Source organism: Schistocerca gregaria, chromosome 7 (assembly GCF_023897955.1).
Source record: "Schistocerca gregaria isolate iqSchGreg1 chromosome 7, iqSchGreg1.2, whole genome shotgun sequence".
Lineage (NCBI taxonomy): Eukaryota > Metazoa > Arthropoda > Insecta > Orthoptera > Acrididae > Schistocerca > Schistocerca gregaria.
In genome coordinates, this window is record NC_064926.1 from 436552571 (window position 1) to 436571069 (window position 18499).

The 18499-nt window shown below is 41.6% G+C and overlaps 1 protein-coding gene across 2 annotated transcripts in view; it reads right to left on the bottom strand.

The window, feature by feature from the left end:
* The window catches only part of LOC126282096 (FHIP family protein AGAP011705-like), a 218678-nt gene that overhangs the window by 135050 nt on the left and 65129 nt on the right, over positions 1-18499 (bottom strand). The window lies entirely within an intron of this gene.

Consider the following 18499-nt stretch of genomic DNA (forward strand, 5'->3'; position numbering starts at 1 on the left):
TCTCTCCCTGAGGACTATGTCCAAAATCCACTTCCCCTTTGCTCCTTTTCCCAATAAATTGTTTGAGTATTCCATTATCTTTAAGGCTGGTGGTGACTGAATTACAACCATGAATTACAACCACTTGACATATTACTGCACAATTTTGTGTTAAGTGGTTGTAATTCTATCACAGACTCAAATTGAAAATACCCATTGATTGTCAGCCAGGCATTGTTAGTGGAAGGTAGGTTGATATGCAGCAGATGAATGAGATGGGTATTATTTTTACAGGAATTTAAATTAGAAATTAACTACATAAAAGGCTCACAAAATGTAGCCCATGATGCACACATTGATTTATCATTAGATATGACCAATGAATGTAGAAATGAAAGACTTGGAACCATATTTACAGTAATTTCATATCAAAATGTTATTCCACTAATTATGTAAGATTGCTACACAAGAAAATAAAAGAAGGGTCAACATGTGTTGAATATTTTAGTCCTATTCTTACACCTGTTATGAGAAGAAAATTTATTTTGGAGAGTAAGTACAATTCAAAGCACTGGAGAGTATGTACTCTCAACAAAGCAGTTAATGATCTCAAGTAGTTTTTCCACAAAGATGATGGGTATTTTGTAATATGTAGGTATATTAGACTGATAATTAAGTTCTACTATTCCAAAAATTTAATTAGAAAAATAATGGATATTTTATGTATATGTGAATTACATCAGAGCATAAAGAAGAGAGTAACATGTTACAAGATGTGTCCGAAAATACCAAAGGGATTAAAAGGTGTAACAGTGGCAAATCTATTTGAGCCTTTATCAAAAGGCAGAGAAGGAGCTGCTTACATACTTGTAGCTATACAGTGTTGATCTAAATACACTCCTGGAAATTGAAATAAGAACACCGTGAATTCATTGTCCCAGGAAGGGGAAACTTTATTGACACATTCCTGGGGTCAGATACATCACATGATCACACTGACAGAACCACAGGCACATAGACACAGGCAACAGAGCATGCACAATGTCGGCACTAGTACAGTGTATATCCACCTTTCGCAGCAATGCAGGCTGCTATTCTCCCATGGAGACCATCGTAGAGATGCTGGATGTAGTCCTGTGGAACGGCTTGCCATGCCATTTCCACCTGGCGCCTCAGTTGGACCAGCGTTCGTGCTGGACGTGCAGACCGCATGAGACGACGCTTCATCCAGTCCCAAACATGCTCAATGGGGGACATATCCGGAGATCTTGCTGGCCAGGGTAGTTGACTTACACCTTCTAGAGCACGTTGGGTGGCACGGGATACATGCGGACTTGCATTGTCATGTTGGAATAGCAAGTTCCCTTGACGGTCTAGGAATGGTAGAACGGTGGGTTCGATGACGGTTTGGATGTACCGTGCACTATTCAGTGTCCCCTCGACGATCACCAGAGGTGTACGGCCAGTGTAGGAGATCGCTCCCCACACCATGATGCCGGGTGTTGGCCCTGTGTGCCTCGGTCGTATGCAGTCCTGATTGTGGTGCTCACCTGCACGGCGCCAAACATGCATACGACCATCCTTGGCACCAAGGCAGAAGCGATTCTCATCGCTGAAGACGACACGTCTCCATTCGTCCCTCCATTCACGCCTGTCGCGACACCACTGGAGGCGGGCTGAACGATGTTGGGGCGTGAGCGAAGACGGCCTAACGGTGTGCGGGACCGTAGCCCAGCTTCATGGAGACGGTTGCGAATGGTACTCGCCGATACTCCAGGAGCAACAGTGTCCCTAATTTGCTGGGAAGTGGCGGTGCGGTCCCCTACGGCACTGCGTAGGATCCTACGGTCTTGGCGTGCATCCGTGCGTCGCTGCGGTCCGGTTCCTGGTCGACGGGCACGTGCACCTTCCGCCGACCACTGGCGACAACATCGATGTACTGTGGAGACCTCACGCCCCACGTGTTGAGCAATTCGGCGGTACGTCCACCTGGCCTCCCGCATGCCCACTATACGCCCTCGCTCAAAGTCCGTCAACTGCACATACGGTTCACGTCCACGCTGTCGCGGCATGCTACCAGTGTTAAAGACTGCGATGGAGCTCCGTATGCCGCGGCAAACTGGCTGACACTGACGGCGGCGGTGCACAAATGCTGCGCAGCTAGCGCCATTCGACGGCCAACACCGCGGTTCTTGGTGTGTCCGCTGTGCCGTGCGTGTGATCATTGCTTGTACAGCCCTCTCGCAGTGTCCGGAGCAAGTATGGTGGGTCTGACACACCGGTGTCAATGTGTTCTTTTTTCCATTTCCAGGAGTGTATGTCAAAGTGTATCCAATTAAGATAGCAAACACTGTCACAGAATTAACTGTTTAAAAAACTATTTTATAGATGATGTAAAACCTCGGAGGTTACTTACATAATGGTCTAAGAGTTTGTTAGCAGTAACTTTAAGGAATATTTTACTTAGGAAGGGATACATCATTATACAATTTCTAAACAGCGCCCCAATGAAATCTGTCTTAAGAGTGTTATGAATGAAATAAGATGACTTTCTCATACATACTCTGCAAGTTGTTGTACTACCTGAGCACAACCAATACCTGAATTTAAAGTAATTTTAAATTAATCACACCATTTAACTACTGGACTTTCACCAGTGAAGATGTTAAGATATGAAGTTTATAGGAGAACCCTTATTAAAGTCCTTAAATTGCCAGAGTGTACAATTCAACAATGGAATAATTCACATGAATGTTTACCAATAATGGAAATTCCTGGATGCACCTACAGCTGACTGATGTGTGACACATAGGCATAGCTTTCAAGCTCCTACTCTGTCTCTAGCAAAAACACACGCATTCACACACAACTACATAGACACGTTCTAAAGTCTCACTGCAGCCATTGGTTTGCATCTTTGAACATCTATGTGGTTGCGTGAGAATATGTGTAGTTTTGTTAGAGAAAGAGCAAGAGCTCGAAAGCTAGTATGAATACTGTTTTTTGTTACATGTTTCTATGTGTCATAAATCAACCAGCTATAGGTGAGTGGACAGCTTTTCTTTATTTTACATATTATTCATGAATCTCTAGAAGACAAATTAAGTAAAAAGGCATAAATTAGAGTAAATATCACCATTTTAAGGCTACAACTTCTGATTTTGAGGTGGACGTGGTGTTAGTTAAGGCTTGTCACCCAAGATCTATCATACAGGAAGAGCAGTGAATTTTTTTCCCCATAAGTATGACGGTTCTTATTGAGTGTGGACATTCCACACTCAAGGGTAGTATTTCTTGTAGATGCTTTAAATTGAAAGAGTAAAGGACAATATCACATTGAAACGATTGAAAGGTTCATAACTTAAAAGACAGCTCTCATGGAGTTCACACTCTTTTTGAATTTGTAGTTGACACTTACAAGGTCCCAAAACTATCATTGTATTTTTTCATATGTCATTTTCCATACAAAAATTCTCCTTCCTACTATTCTGTATATTTTTATTACATTTTCTTCAACTATGGTCATGTGTTTGCATGGCCAGGATGCATATTTTGTGTAGCACAAGGAAGCTGTATATTCTGTTGACTGTGGCCTTCTGACGGAAGCTTGTTGCTCAGCTGACAAATCACCTTCAGCTTCCTTTACAACAGTATCTATCCATTGTCTTATGTTTCTAATATCTAATAGTCAACTATTACCTGTTACTTTCGGCTTATCAAACAACTTTGTCCATTTATTCATTTCTAAGAGTGTATAATCATGATTTTCTCTTTTATCTGTTCTTTTCCTTTGGAAACAGTTCTACTACTGCCTACAGACTGAAGTGAGAACAATTTTTTTTATTACAACTATAATAATCTTTATAATTCTTTTGTCTCTTACCTCAGTCATTTTTTAAATACTGCCATTATGTTTGTTAAAAATCTGAGGTTTAAGGCCATGGTCATGCATAAACCTACACTGTGTTTAACCTTTCACTTTCGGTTGCAGGCCACGGCAAATTCTAGACCCTGCTTCGACAATAAAAGTGCTGAGAGTTCCTTGCAGACAATCTACCCAATCTGATGGGGGCAAGCTCAAGTGTAACATCTTGTATGTCAATGCCTGTAAATGATTCTTCTACATATCTTTCTCGAGTCATGCATGACAATATAATGTATTAGTGAAGCTGTTGTGCGGCAAACACTTTGACAAACTAGGAACAAATCTAACCAGTCACGCCAAGTGATAAGAGTTGATCATCACTATTCCAGGAGGTGGATTTCTAATGAGCCATCAGTCTACGCAAAGATTCAAGTACTTTTCTTCTTCCGACAGGCAATAAATTGTGGCAATTCATCCGATAAAGACCATGAGGTGAATCATGAATTTACCCGTTAGGATAGTAATAGGAAACTTTGTAATTCACCACATGATTTTTCTTCATGCAGTTATGAATATATCTATGTATTTGGCCTATCGGCAACTGGTGACATGGATCCTTGGTGTGTCACAACTGATGTATAACATGCATGAGTGAAATGGTGTATGGTGGTAAAGACCTTTATAACATTATCTTTATCTTTTTTATCATATTTTGATGTATATTTGAAATATCCTTTTCCATATTCCTTAACACAGACCCACGTTACATTTCCCAGTTCCATAAAACATATCCTTGTCCCATTTTCACAATCCCTTAACATATGCCCTTTGTCATATATCCCTTAACGTTTTTACCATACCCTATGTTCAAACCTCTTAATCTTATCTCTGGGGCATGGTGCATTTACTTTACATTATGGTGCAGCAGCAATACTTTCTCTCACAGGCATTACAGTGCTCCACAGTATGTAAAATAGTTATCAATTGAGTAATATTTGATCACAGCTGAACATTAACTTTCATTTTTGTTTATTGGGGACAATTCGGGAAATTATTGAGACACTGGGTTCCAGTCATTCAGATCACTTACTTTCACTACCGTGGTGCTGTACTTGCCTCACATGCTGATGATTAACTGTTTAAGGTAGCATCTGAATTCTTAATTTTTGTACTTGTTTGATGACAGCATCACAGTAACATTAAATTGCAGTTCAAATGCTAATGTTTGTTCTCATTTCACAAAACCTTAACTGACAAATTCATTCACTTCTTTTTATATCTTAGATAATTTATCTTGTGGTCATCACCCCACATTTCGTCAGATATAATACATAGTTAAGCAATTTAAAGAAATGTGTCTGGAACCACCTGTGTCAACATTTAGTGAGCACATTTTGAATTTACTCATTTCAAATGAGAGACTTGGTCGTTGTCGCCTCCCTTCCCCCCCCCCCCCCCCCCTCCCTCCTCCTCCTCCTCCTGCTTTCTTCTTATGAATAAAGAAGAAGTCAAATAGCTTTTCTTGAGGAAATCAGAAAATCCACACTGGCTTACCATAGAGGGTGTTGAAACCAAATGTCAGGGTCTGTGGAAGTGAAGTTAAGGTGTTCATTCTTTAGGACTGATTCCATCCCTATGCCCTCTGGTTCACCAGTGAAGACCCCCCAAGGAGGGTTCCTGGGGTAGGAGTGTCTGTCTGTCTTCAGTTTCAACATTCCTGATCTTTTCCTTTCTTTCATAATTCCCTCTTTTGGGTACAAAACACGTCTTTCCCTCTGTCCACAGACATACAACCTCATTACACCCTCTGGATGAAATGGCAGTTGCAAGTACAAGCTGTAGCAGTTCCAGAATTTTTATTAGGTGGTGACGACGGGATAGGCCTTTTCAGTGTGTGCTACTTTAACATTAAAAATTTTACTCAAAAATTCTTTTGGAAGTTATTTGAGTTGTTGCAATGTTGGTCCTTTTCTCAACACACAGCTTTGCAGTTATTATTATTATTATTATTATTATTATTATTATTTTGTTGTTGTTATTATTTTATGTTAGCAATATCACAATGAGGTCATCCTGGCCAGAGCCACCAGAGATAGTGGTCATGTGCGTATGAGGTGTGCTTGCATGTGTGAATAGGGATGTCTTTTCTTTCTGAAGACAGCTCAATGCGTAACAGTCTTTTTCATTCTGTTTGGTTGCAACTAAACATGACATCTTTACGGTGAGCAGAAGTCAGTCCTTTACGTAATAGTGTTCACACTGATGAGGGGAAGAATGGGCAAGACAGTTGACCATAAAAATATATTATGATGTGCTAACATGAACATTAAAATAGTAGTTATTGTGATAGACACTATCACATCTACAACATCAGCAACACATTAGGGCTCTGGCTCATCCCGTTATGATTCAACTCGCAGGCATCTGGAAGCTTGGGTCCGGCCACCAGACGGCGGTATGATCAAACAGCGAGAGCAGCATGCCAATAAGGCCGGCGCATGCCACCCCTGTGCAGTACCTATGCACAAACTGAACTACCAACCTACCTATTATAATCTCAGAGCAGAGGGCTCTCTTCCCCATTCTGTTATGGAACATTTGTGTGCTCACTTGACTCCACTCTCAGGACACTTGTTGGGACCCTGCATAGCTATGTACATAAACTTTGCATGGAACTTTTGAACCAGGCTCATCCAAGAATTGCGCCCGGCGGGCACAAGGCAGTGTCCCATCCGCGACCGTGTGTCGCTAGTGTCGGCTTAGGGGAGAGAGAGAGAGAGAGAGAGAGAGAGAGAGAGAGAGAGAGAGTGAGCTGCGGAGTGAGTGAGACTGCACAGCACTGCTCTGCGCTGGACTGTCCCGCAGTCTGATCCAACGTAAACAAAATACTCTATTTTAGAAATAGTTTTATGTAAGGGATATAGTGTCTCATTCTTCCTGTTAGTAGTTATAAGTAAATATTTTTTGCTATACTTCATGCTACAGCTTTTTGTATCCCTTCTCAGAGTTTAAAAATCGGATCCTTAGTTTGCTGTTTAACTGAACAAGTTTGAAATCTTATTAAAAATAGAATTAACATTATAAAGCTCTTTAATTCTTACAGTCAGCATTGTTAAAGAAGACAATTAACATTGTACATGTTTTTCTTTATCGAGGAAACGATTTTGTCTAGGTGTGGTACAATATTCCGTGAGACTGCTAACCTCAAAGAATTAGTCAAATTTTTATCGCCAAGTAATAAACGGTTCTTATTTTTAGCAAGCTTTAAAAGAGAAAAAAGCGCTCACAAATACACGTAGAACCAAACATTGAGAGAAATTTGGCCGCGTGCTTGTGCAAAAGAGGATATTTCTCTCGTGGAAGACATCTGTAAAAGTCATCCCAAGTTTTACACATAAGAAAGCGGTTCTGTAGGCGGGTATCGCACTGCAGGTCAATCAGCTCTAGTTGAAGCACTTGTGAGACGTCCTCTGCCCGAAGGGAAAATGGGCGAACAAATATATGTAAGGCCGGTTGAAGCTCACTTATCTCCAAAAATTTGTTTTCAAACTGTAATTCACAAATGATTTGAACATAATCTGAAAAATCGACATCTTCTTTAACACTGTCTAGTGCAGGAAAGTGTCCACAATTCTTCTCACACAACTGTTTTCCCCACAAGATAAGTCTTTTTTTAACGCTGGAATCGTCTGCACTAAACCAGCAACAGAGTGATTTTCACCTTGGAATGAAATGTTCAAAGTATTAAAATGACAAGTAAGGTCACACAAAAAAGCCAAATTCGCCACCCACTTTGGATCACAAAGTAATTCTTCTGGACATCCTTTCATTTCAAAAAGGTATTTATTTCACCCCTCAAGGAGAAAAACCGATGAAGCACCTTTCCTCTGCTCAGGCATCTTACTTCAGTGTGGTAGGGGATGTCCGGGTATTCCGCTTCGATATCAGCCAGAAATTCTTTAAATTGGAGATGTGTGAGTCCATGCGATCGAAGATAATTAACTGTTCAAAGAACTGTGTGCATAACATTTTTTATGTTGACAATCTTCGCACAAAGTGCCTCCTGGTATATCAGACAATGGACTGCCTCAAATAAGCAACAGCCGACTTCAGCCATTTGTTAGCTGACGTAACCCAGGAATCCAGTGCGTATCCCTCGTAGCGCAGGGGCTCCATCCGGTGTTACACTGGTCAGGCGTTCCCATTTTAAACCCATTGACTCTAACATGTTTTCCACAGCTAGAAAAATATCCAAACCCGTGGATGTGTCTTATAATGGTATAAGGTCGCGGCGGGCGGTCGGGCGGTCCGCAAGGCTAGCTAAGTGGCACACCTCGGCCACTGCGACAACATACGAATTCGCCAGAAGCGCTGGCCGCAGGCTATCGCGGGCGCTAGCGCCCCAGGGGCACAGTTTGGACGAGCCTGTTTTAAACAATTGTCTAATTACAGTGATATGGTTATTCTAGATGTCTTGAATTGTATGTGTTACTACACAAGCAGCAATGAGTACGTCTAGTTATTCAGACGTGTTTTTCGACAATGTTGCAGATGATACGCGAATCCTTGGAGCTTGTTCTTCAGTGTTTACTGCAGCAGCAGTAGCTGGAAAGCCCGAGGCAGTTGGAAAGGCAGCACAAGAAACACACGACCATGTTGAACAGGCTGTTGACAAGCCTGTTAACACAGCCTCAAAATTTGCCGGCCTATCCACCTCCTTTCCTATGATGAAGATGCTGAAGACTGGGAATTGGAGCAATATTTTGTGGCCTCCTACGTAAAAGATACTGACTCTCTTAAAGCTCTTTTGCTGTCATGAATCTCTCCCCAAATGCACCACTTGTTAGGGAAGTTACCCCCCTTCAGGACCCTACATCTCTGTCATCCAATGCTATGTTTCATTTGCTGACTGTATATTATCATCATGTGATTTCCACAAGAGCAGAGTTTTATCAAAGCAGGATACAACCTCATAAAAAACATACTATCACACTTGTGCAGGGGAATTGCAAGGTTTCAGTCTATAGTGTCATTTCATTACTGCTCTATCTAAGGAATCTTACACTGAAACAATGGTTCGAGATACTAGCTTTAGATCAGTCCCCAATAGAGAGGTCTGCCAACTGATACTGCAGTTTGAAGAACCCCTCCTTACAAGATGCACTTAAGATTCCCCAAGCATTTGAAGTTTCTTGGGCTCCAGGTCATCAGATTCCTAGACTGACATGGCCATTGTCAACTTTGACATTAGGCACGCACCTTCCAGCACACCTACAGACATGGAAGTTGTGGCAGTACAGGACGCCTGACCAACGTGCTCCGTACAAACACGGCCAGAGGACAAACTTCCACAAAAGCCCATGCCTTCCTACCCTGCTTGTTTTCTTTACCACAACCAGCCAACCTGCCCTCAGTTTTGGGCTTCTTACTGTCACTGTCAAAAGAAAGAAGACAGAGCAACAATGTGCAATTCTAAAAAAGGGAAGCACGAAGGGTCACAGTTTTATTTGACCTGTGGGAGAGTGCCACTGAGATACTGAAGAAATCGATCTGGCAGAATCTTGAAGATTAATGCAAACTATCCTGAGAATGTCTACTTACAAAGTTTCAGCTGGCTTCAAGGGGACCACACCCTGCCTATCTAACCCATGTTAATTTAGGCAAGTATTTGACCCATTTCTGAAAAAACTATTTTATGCAGGACCTTAATATTTTTACTGTATGTTACATGATGCTAATAGTCAACTATACTAAAACCTACTTCACTCATTTTATATTTATTAGAAATACTTTTTTTAATTTATTAACAGAAAATATTAAGTTTCTTTGCAGAAAATATTTTTTGTGTACTTCCTAATGGGGTAATATTAATGAGTGTAGTACCAGAGGTGGCTTTTTATGGTATGCAGAGTCTATGAAAATTTCATTCATTTTTATGTAATAGTTTCTGATATAATGGGGCATATGTACTGAACATTTTTGTTTGTGGGAAATTTACTTTAAAGAAAAAAACTTTTGAAATTTGTTACTTACAGTTAATTAAAACTGTCCTGCTGCATATGATGGCCCTTCTTTGGCCTCTAGCAGGTCTTCCTGATTCTTTTTCACCTTCCTGGATGTTTGTCTTGCTTTCTTGGCCATATTAGATGCAGACCTGTCTGCATCGGCTATTCTCATTTTATCACAATGTTGCAGCCCAGTGATCATATTTTCACCAGGATTAATTCCCAGCTTTTTCAGTACACAACACTTTCCAATATTACCACAATTGAATGTAATAACAGCATCATGAACTTCTAGTTTCATTGTATGAATGCCTACAAATACAGTTTTAGGAAGGCGGTTACAAATTATGTTGTTGAAACATTCATTTGGGTCCTGGGTCTGCCCATGTAGACATTTCCTTACAAGGTCAGGATGAGCCAAGTCTCTGAAAATATATTTAACTGCTGTAATAACAGCAGCAGGAAGAGAATGTTGATGAGAATAAGATTCTCCAGTTGCCTGAGCCCTATTGTATTTGCACCACAAATTTTCTCCTGATGGACACAATCCACGACATGGCTTATCATCAGTAGAGGACTTATGGAAGAATATGGCTCACACACCTCTCTTCATTGCCTCCAGATTTTCTTTATTTCTCCTAATTGACTGCCCATAGTATACTTACATGTTTTCTATTTCAGTTTTAGTTAACCGGCCCTGTCCGGTCAACAATTTTCCATCTTCTAATTTTTTTCCTCTCATATCAAGTTAGTTTTCTCAGCCTTGTTCCCAAATGTTTTTGAACATGGCCTACACATTCTATTTTGCTAATAATGGCATCTCCATATGGCTTGGAGTTCACCACATTATTGTATGCCTTACTGTCACCATCGCCCAAATATTTGGTGTACCATACGCCTCTTGTTTCTCCAGAGCAATGAAATATTTGTTGTACTCCATGAACTTTCATACCACCACCTGTTCCTCTAAAATTAGCCACCCAGTTGTGTTCTTTATGTTCATTGACAACATTTGCAATATTTAGACACTATCTCCACATCTAACACTTCACTGGTGACTCCACTCATGGCAGTCACTACTCCATTCAGAGAAGTATGTCCTCTTTTCTGCCAACTTCCATCAAGTGCAACTGCAATATCCTAACAGCCATCATTTTCTTCCACTGCTTCCCTAGCAGCCAGTTTCATGCTTTTCTCACTGACCTCACATACAGCTTTCTCTAATATGGCAGTCAGTTTTTCTAATTTATTTGGTGGCTGATGTAAGTTCATCAATGAACAAAATGTTCTCCCTGCAGCCGTGCCCTGCCAATAGATCGTAAGAAATAAACTAATGTTGTATTGATTTCATAAGGGCCACTTGCATCTGGTTTTGAAGAACTCACAAATGAAATCACAGTTGAGTGTTTAGTGGAAATTATATCCAAAGCAATTGTTAGGCCTTTTCTCCCCCTGGCACTCTCACAAATTTTCACACTCTGTGACTCACCACACTGTCTACATTGTAAAAATTTACAAATTACATCTGATAATATTCACTGTCTACATTGTACAAATTTAGAAATTACATCTGATAATATTCTCAAATTTATAATCATGTTACTGCACTCCTTGTCACTTACAGTAAATTCATTGTAACTTTCTTGAAATGGTGAGAGCTTCTTTGATGATGCACTTGTTGAAGAATTACAATTAGAAACATCATTGCCAGGCGACATAACCTCTTTTACAGAAAGCTTTCTAAACTTGTTTCCTCTGAATTGTCATTTCTTGAAAATGCCTTTATGTTTTGTCATCTTCAATAAACACAACAAAACACACGTAAAAAAGCACTGCAAACGTAAATATAACAACTAGTCGCAAACACCCTTGAACAAAAGTAACCATGTGTTTGAAAGCATATCGGCCGTTACATTCCAAGGATAGCCAACACACTCGGGAGAAAAAAATAATAATAATAATAATAATCCCTAACATTCAATGTGGGGGATATAAAGATCTAAAACATATGCAGAAAAGCGCACATGGCATATAAACACAAGTGGTAGGAAAATGTTCTTTAAATGCTCAAAATAAATAAATAAATAAATAAATGTTTTTCAGCAAAATCCTTTTCAGAGTACTTAAATAAAACCTAAATCTATCAAAATATGATGAAAACTGAATATATATATATATATATATATATATATATATATATATATATATATATATATATATATATATATATTAAAAACAAAGATTCCAAGACTTACCAAGCGGGAAAGCGCCGGCAGACAGGCACATGAACAAAACACACAAACACACACACAGAATTATGAGCTTTCGCAACTGGCAGTTGCTTCGTCAGGAAAGAGGGAAGGAGAGGGAAAAATGAAAGGATGTGGGTTTTAAGGGAGAGGGTAAGGAGTCATTCCAATCCCGGGAGCGGAAAGACTTCCCTTAGGGGAAAAAAAAAGGACAGGTGTACACTCGCGCACACACACACACATATCCATCCGCACATACACAGACACAAGCAGACATATTTAAAGGCAAAGAGTTAAGGGCAGAGATGTCAGTCGAGGCGGAAGTACAGAGGCAAAGAAGTTGTTGAAAGACAGTTGAGGTATGAGCGGCGGCAACTTGAAATTAGCGGAGGTTGAGGCCTGGCGGATATCGAGAAGAGAGGATATACTGAAGGGCGAGTTCCCATCTCCGGAGTTCGGATAGGTTGGTGTTGGTGGGGAGTATCCAGATAACTCGGACGGTGTAACACTGTGCCAAGATGTGCTGGCCGTGCATCAAGGCATGTTTAGCCACAGGGTGATCCTCATTACCAACAAACACTGTCTGCCTGTGTCCATTCATGCGAATGGACAGTTTGTTGCTGGTCATTCCCACATAGAAAGCATCACAGTGCAGGCAGGTCAGTTGGTAAATCACGTGGGTGCTTTCACATGTGGCTCTCCCTTTGATCGTGTACACCTTCTGGGTTACAGGACTGGAGTAGGTGGTGGTGGGAGGGTTCATAGGACAGGTTTTACACCGGGGGCGGTTGCAAGGGTAGGAGCCAGAGGGTAGGGGAGGTGGTTTGGGGATTTCATAGGGATGAACCAAGAGGTTACGAAGGTTAGGTGGACGGCGGAAAGACACTCTTGGTGGAGTGGGGAGGATTTCATGAAGGATGGATCTCATTTCGGGGCAGGATTTTAGGAAGTCGTATCCCTGCTGGAGAGCCACATTCAAGGTCTGATCCAGTCCCGGGAAGTATTCTGTTACAAGTGGGGCACTTTTGGGGTTCTTCTGTGAGAGGTTCTGGGTTTGAGGGGATGAGGAAGTGGCTCTGGTTATCTGCTTCTGTACCAGGTTGGGAGGGTAGTTGCGGGATGCGAAAGCTGTTTTCAGGTTGTTGGTGTAATGGTCGAGGGATTCAGGACTGGAGCAGATTCGTTTGCCACGAAGGCCTAGGCTGTAGGGAAGGGACCGTTTGATATGGAATGGGTGGCAGCTGTCATAATGGAGGTACTGTTGCTTGTTGGTGGGTTTGATGTGGACGGATGTGTGCAGCTGGCCATTGGACAGATATATATATATAAAAAAAACAAAGATTCCAAGACTTACCAAGCGGGAAAGCGCTGGCAGACAGGCACATGAACAAAACACACAAACACACACACAGAATTACGAGCTTTCGCAACCGGCGGCTGCTTCGTCAGGAAAGAGGGAAGGAAAAGGAAAGATGAAAGGATGTGGTTTTTAAGGGAGAGGGTAAGGAGTCATTCCAATCCTGAGAGCGGAAAGACTTACCTTAGGGGGAGAAAAGGATAGGTATATACTCGCGCGCACGCGCGCACACACACACACACACACACACACACACACACACACACACACACACACACATATAACCACAGTTTTGTCCCCTTAAATGATGACTCCAGGAATATACTACAACCCCCTACCAATCACTCGCACAGGGATCATGAGACCAAGATTAGATTAATTACAGCACACACGGAGGCATTTAAACAATCATTCTTCCTACATTCCATATGTGAATGGAATGAGAAGGAAATCTAATAACTGCCATGCACTTCACAGCGGTTTGCTGAGTCCTGATGTAGATATAGATGTATGCTCTAGCAATGATTTCAGACCCCAGGCTATGGACATTAATGCAGTCAGACATACTTGTGACAATTTTGCAACTGTTTCTAACAAACTGTTCATCAATGTGCATATCAAGGGATCACCCCTTCAATTGCAAGTGTATATGCTTCCAAGCTAATATTTAACTGTGACTCCATTCCCCCTTCGCTGTCTTGTCCGTTATCACCGAGGACAAATTCCTGTTTTTGGGCAGTTTATGGCAGAGACGACATACGTGGCAGTGGTGCAATCATTGACATTCCTGTATGGACAGTACCTTTAAGGAAAATTTGTTTGTCTTGGATACTTTCACAACATTTGGATTCATGGTCACCAATTTGGTGTATTTAGTGGCTGATCTTGTGTCCTGTCAAGAATGGGATGAACTGTGCAAGGAATATTCCATCCTCTTTTTACCTGGGCTAGGCAAGGCAACAGATTATGTGGCACATATTCACTCTCAAATCCATAGCACAACCTTGTTCTTTTTGTGCCCGGTTGGTGCCCCTGGCACTTTAGGATCAAGTAAAAGAGCTAGATAGGCTGACAGGATTGGGTGTCATGGAACCCATATTGTACACCATTTGTGATTAATAAGAAACCAACAGGCAACCTCGGCCTTTGCAGCAGTGACAGTCAACTCATGATTGGCAGTGGGACAGTATTCATCGGAACTGGATTTGTCAGAAGCATATTTACTGCTGCCAGAGTCACATCTACATCTACACAGATACTCTGCAAGCCACCATACAGTGCATGGCGAAAGATACCCTGCACCACTACTTGTCATTCCCCCTCCTGTTCCACTCACAAAGAGAGTAAGGGAAGAACGACTGTCTGTACGCCTCCATATGGACCCTAATTTCTTATATCTTATCTTTGTGGTCCTTACACGCAATGTACGTTGGCAGCTGTAGAATTGTTCTGCAGTCAGCTTCAGATGCTAGATCTCTAAATTTTCTCAATAGTGTTTCTCGTAAAGAATGTCACCTTCCCTCCAAGAATTCCCATTTGACTTCCCGAAGCATCTCCATAACACTTACATGTTGTTCGAACAGACCAGTAACAAATCTTTGCTTTGATGTCATCCTTCAATCCGACCTGGTACAGATCCCAAACATTCTAGCAGTATTCAAAAACAGGTTGCAACAATATCCTAAATGCGGTCTTTTTCACAGGTGAATCACTCTTTCCTAAAATACTCCCAATAAACTGAAGTCAGCCATCTGCCTTCCCTACCACAATTTTCACATGCTGGATCCACCTCATATTGCTTTGCAATGTTACGCCCAGATGTTTAAACTACTTGACTGTGTCAAGCAGAACACCAGTAGTACTGTATCTGAACATTACAGGTTTTGTTCTTCCTGCTCATCCACATTAACTTCCAATTTCTCACATTTAGGGCTAGCTGCCATTTATCGTATCAACTGGAAATTTTGTCTAAGTCGTTTTGTATCTTCCTACATTCACTCAACTTCGACACCTTACTGTACACCATGGCATCGTCAGCAAACAACCGCAGATTGCTGCCCACCGTGTCCACCAAATCATTTACGTATACAGAAAATAACAGTGGTCCTATCACATTTTCCTGGGGCACTCCTGACGATACCCTTGTCTCAGATGAACACTCGCTGTCGAGGACAACATACTGGGTCCTATTATCTGAACGGTCTTTGAGCCACTGGCATATCTGTGAACTTATTCCACATGCTCATACCTTCGTTAACAGCCTGCTGTGGAGCTCCATGTCAAATGCTTTCTAGTAATATAGAAATATGTAATCTGCCTGTTGCCCTTCATCTATAGTTCTCAGTATATCACGTAAGAAAGGGTAAGCTGAGTTTCGCACAAGCGACGCTTTCTGAAACTATGCTGGTTCATGGACATAAGCTTCTTAGTCTCAAGGAAGTTTATTATATTCGAACAGAGAATATGGTGAAGGATTCGGCAGCAAACGGAAGTTAGTGACAATGGTCTGTAATTCTGCAGGCCCGTTCTTTTACTTTTCTTATATACTGGAGTCACCTGCACTTTTTTCCAATTGCTTGGGACTTTGGGCTGGGGAAGAGATTCAGGATAAATGCAACCTAGTTAAGGGGCCAAAGTCATAGAGTACTCTGTAAAACTGAACTGGGATTCCATCCTGACCTAGTGATTTATTTGTTTTCAATTCTTTCAGTTATTTTTCTATGCCAGGTATGCTTATTTGTATGTCTGTTGATGGTCAAATTACTGTAGGTTTGCACGGTTCTCCCGTGTGAATGATTTCTTGAACATGAAATTTAAAAATTCAACTTTCATTTTGCCAACTTCAAATGTCACACTTGACTTGTTAACAAGGGACTCAATGGAAGCCTCAGACCAGCTTAGCGATTTTGCATACAACCATAATTTTCTCGGGTTCTCTGCCAGATCTTTTGCTATGGAATGACAGTAGTAGTAGTTGTTGTATGCTTCGCGCATAGATCTTTTCACAGACGCATGAATCTCTACCAAACTTCACTTCTTGTCACTTGTGCATACCCTTTTGAACCTAGTGTGCAATAGCCTCTGCTACCTCAGCATCTGCTGAATTTCATCATTAAACCGTGGTGGGTCTTCTCCATCCTTTACTCACTTATTAGGCAGTTAACTCTCCACACACTACGATTTACAATCTGCTTAAACTGTGCTCATAATTCCTCTACATCCATCTTACTGGAACTAAGTGATGCCAATTCACTGTCTAAGTGAGATGTTAATAATTGTTTATCTGCGGTATCTAGCAGAAACATTCTCCTGGCCTTCTCAACTGATTTATGAAGTTCTGTACTCATAGTTGCTATAATGACATCATGATCACTAATCCCCATTTCTATGCTGACACTGTCGATAATGTCTAGTCTATTTGTAGCTACATAGTCTACGATGTTTCCATTGTATGTGGGCTGTCCAGCTAAATGCTCAAGACAATTTTCAGAAAGTGTGTTAAAAGTATTTCGCACGACATGCAGTCAATACTCGGTATGTTAAAGTCGCTTCCAACTAGTATTGCAGGATATGGTTATTTACGACCTCTTGACCGTAGACTTTTTTGAATGACTCTAGAACTGTGAGAGCGGAATGAGGTGGCCAGTAAAAACCTCCACCTATTAACTTGGTTTCACCTACACCTGTTACATGCAACCAGATGACTTCACTGTCACACTCAACTTCAAACTCAACAGACAACATTTTTGTCAACTGCAATGAACACTCCCACTGCTGTGACCTCAAATTTTTTTTTTTTTTTTTTTTTTTTTTTTTTTTTTTTTTTTCCCCCCCCAATATACACATGTGCACTACGCAGGTACTCTGCTGCCCAAGTACCCACTTCCTTTGTGTAGTGCACCCCTGACCTGTCAAAAGGAGTCGTACAAATCTCCACACGATAACGCACACCTATAAATCTGCAGCCAAGAGAGTTGACAAAGCCTTTGGTTGAGACATTTCACTCTGCTCCAAAAGAAAGGACCCTGATCAACTCTGGAAACGATGCTCCAAATTAAAAGCTTTGCTTGCACACCGCATGCAAGGCAAGCAGTCTTCACCACCCATGCGAGCCGCCTGCACAAACTGAGGATTGCCTCAGAAACCATGCAACAGGTGTCTTTGGTGTAACATGAACCCCAACTTGCAGACGACTGCAACCTGCACAATGATAGCCCTAGGCAAGGCCACCTCCATATCTTGGGTGAAGCCCCCCAGCAGACATATTGAGTGCACATTGCTTTCTTTCCAGCCCTGAACACTATCTGACTAAGCGGCTCCAAATACACCTAACATTGGAGCTCCCAATAACTAGTAAACCCCTTGCGTCTCCCAGGCTTTTCAATATTTTTGCTTGAATCATGATATCCTCTACGTCAAGGCACCTCTGTTCCACCCTCAGTCGAATGGACAGGCTGAAGGCCTTGTCCGAGGTTTTCAAGACAGACTCACGCATATCCTGAGTTTTTATAGATCCATGCCATTATGTGAGCAGAGCCTGGCTGAACTGCTGTTTTTGCCACCAACACCTACACTGAGCACAATCTTCTCTAGTTCAGCCAGCTCCTAACCCCCCCCCCCCCCCCCCCCCAATCTAGGAGGCCCTCATGGGTCCTGTTCTGGCATCTGTGCCCCCTGCAGCTGCCACCTCACCTGCAGGCATCCACCTGTGATGGGCCTGTCAATGTCAGGATCATTTCTGGCTCTACTCTCCGATACCAGCCAACAGGGGACTTTTGGCTTCTCCGCAGCTGTCTGTCAATAGGGCCTCAATGGAGCCTAGATATGTGAAGTTTATTACCTGTTAGGAAAAAGCTCTAGTATGAAGTAGAGTCATTCTTTCATTTAGCTGCTTTCCACATATTATATACATCAGATTTCAATAAAACATTAAATAACATGTCTTGTTTCTTCTACAATATGTTCCCCAAATTGACAAGATCCTTTTAGTATCTTTAAAATTATTCTCATTGTGTGGTTTCTTTTGAATTTCTGTCTCCTTTTT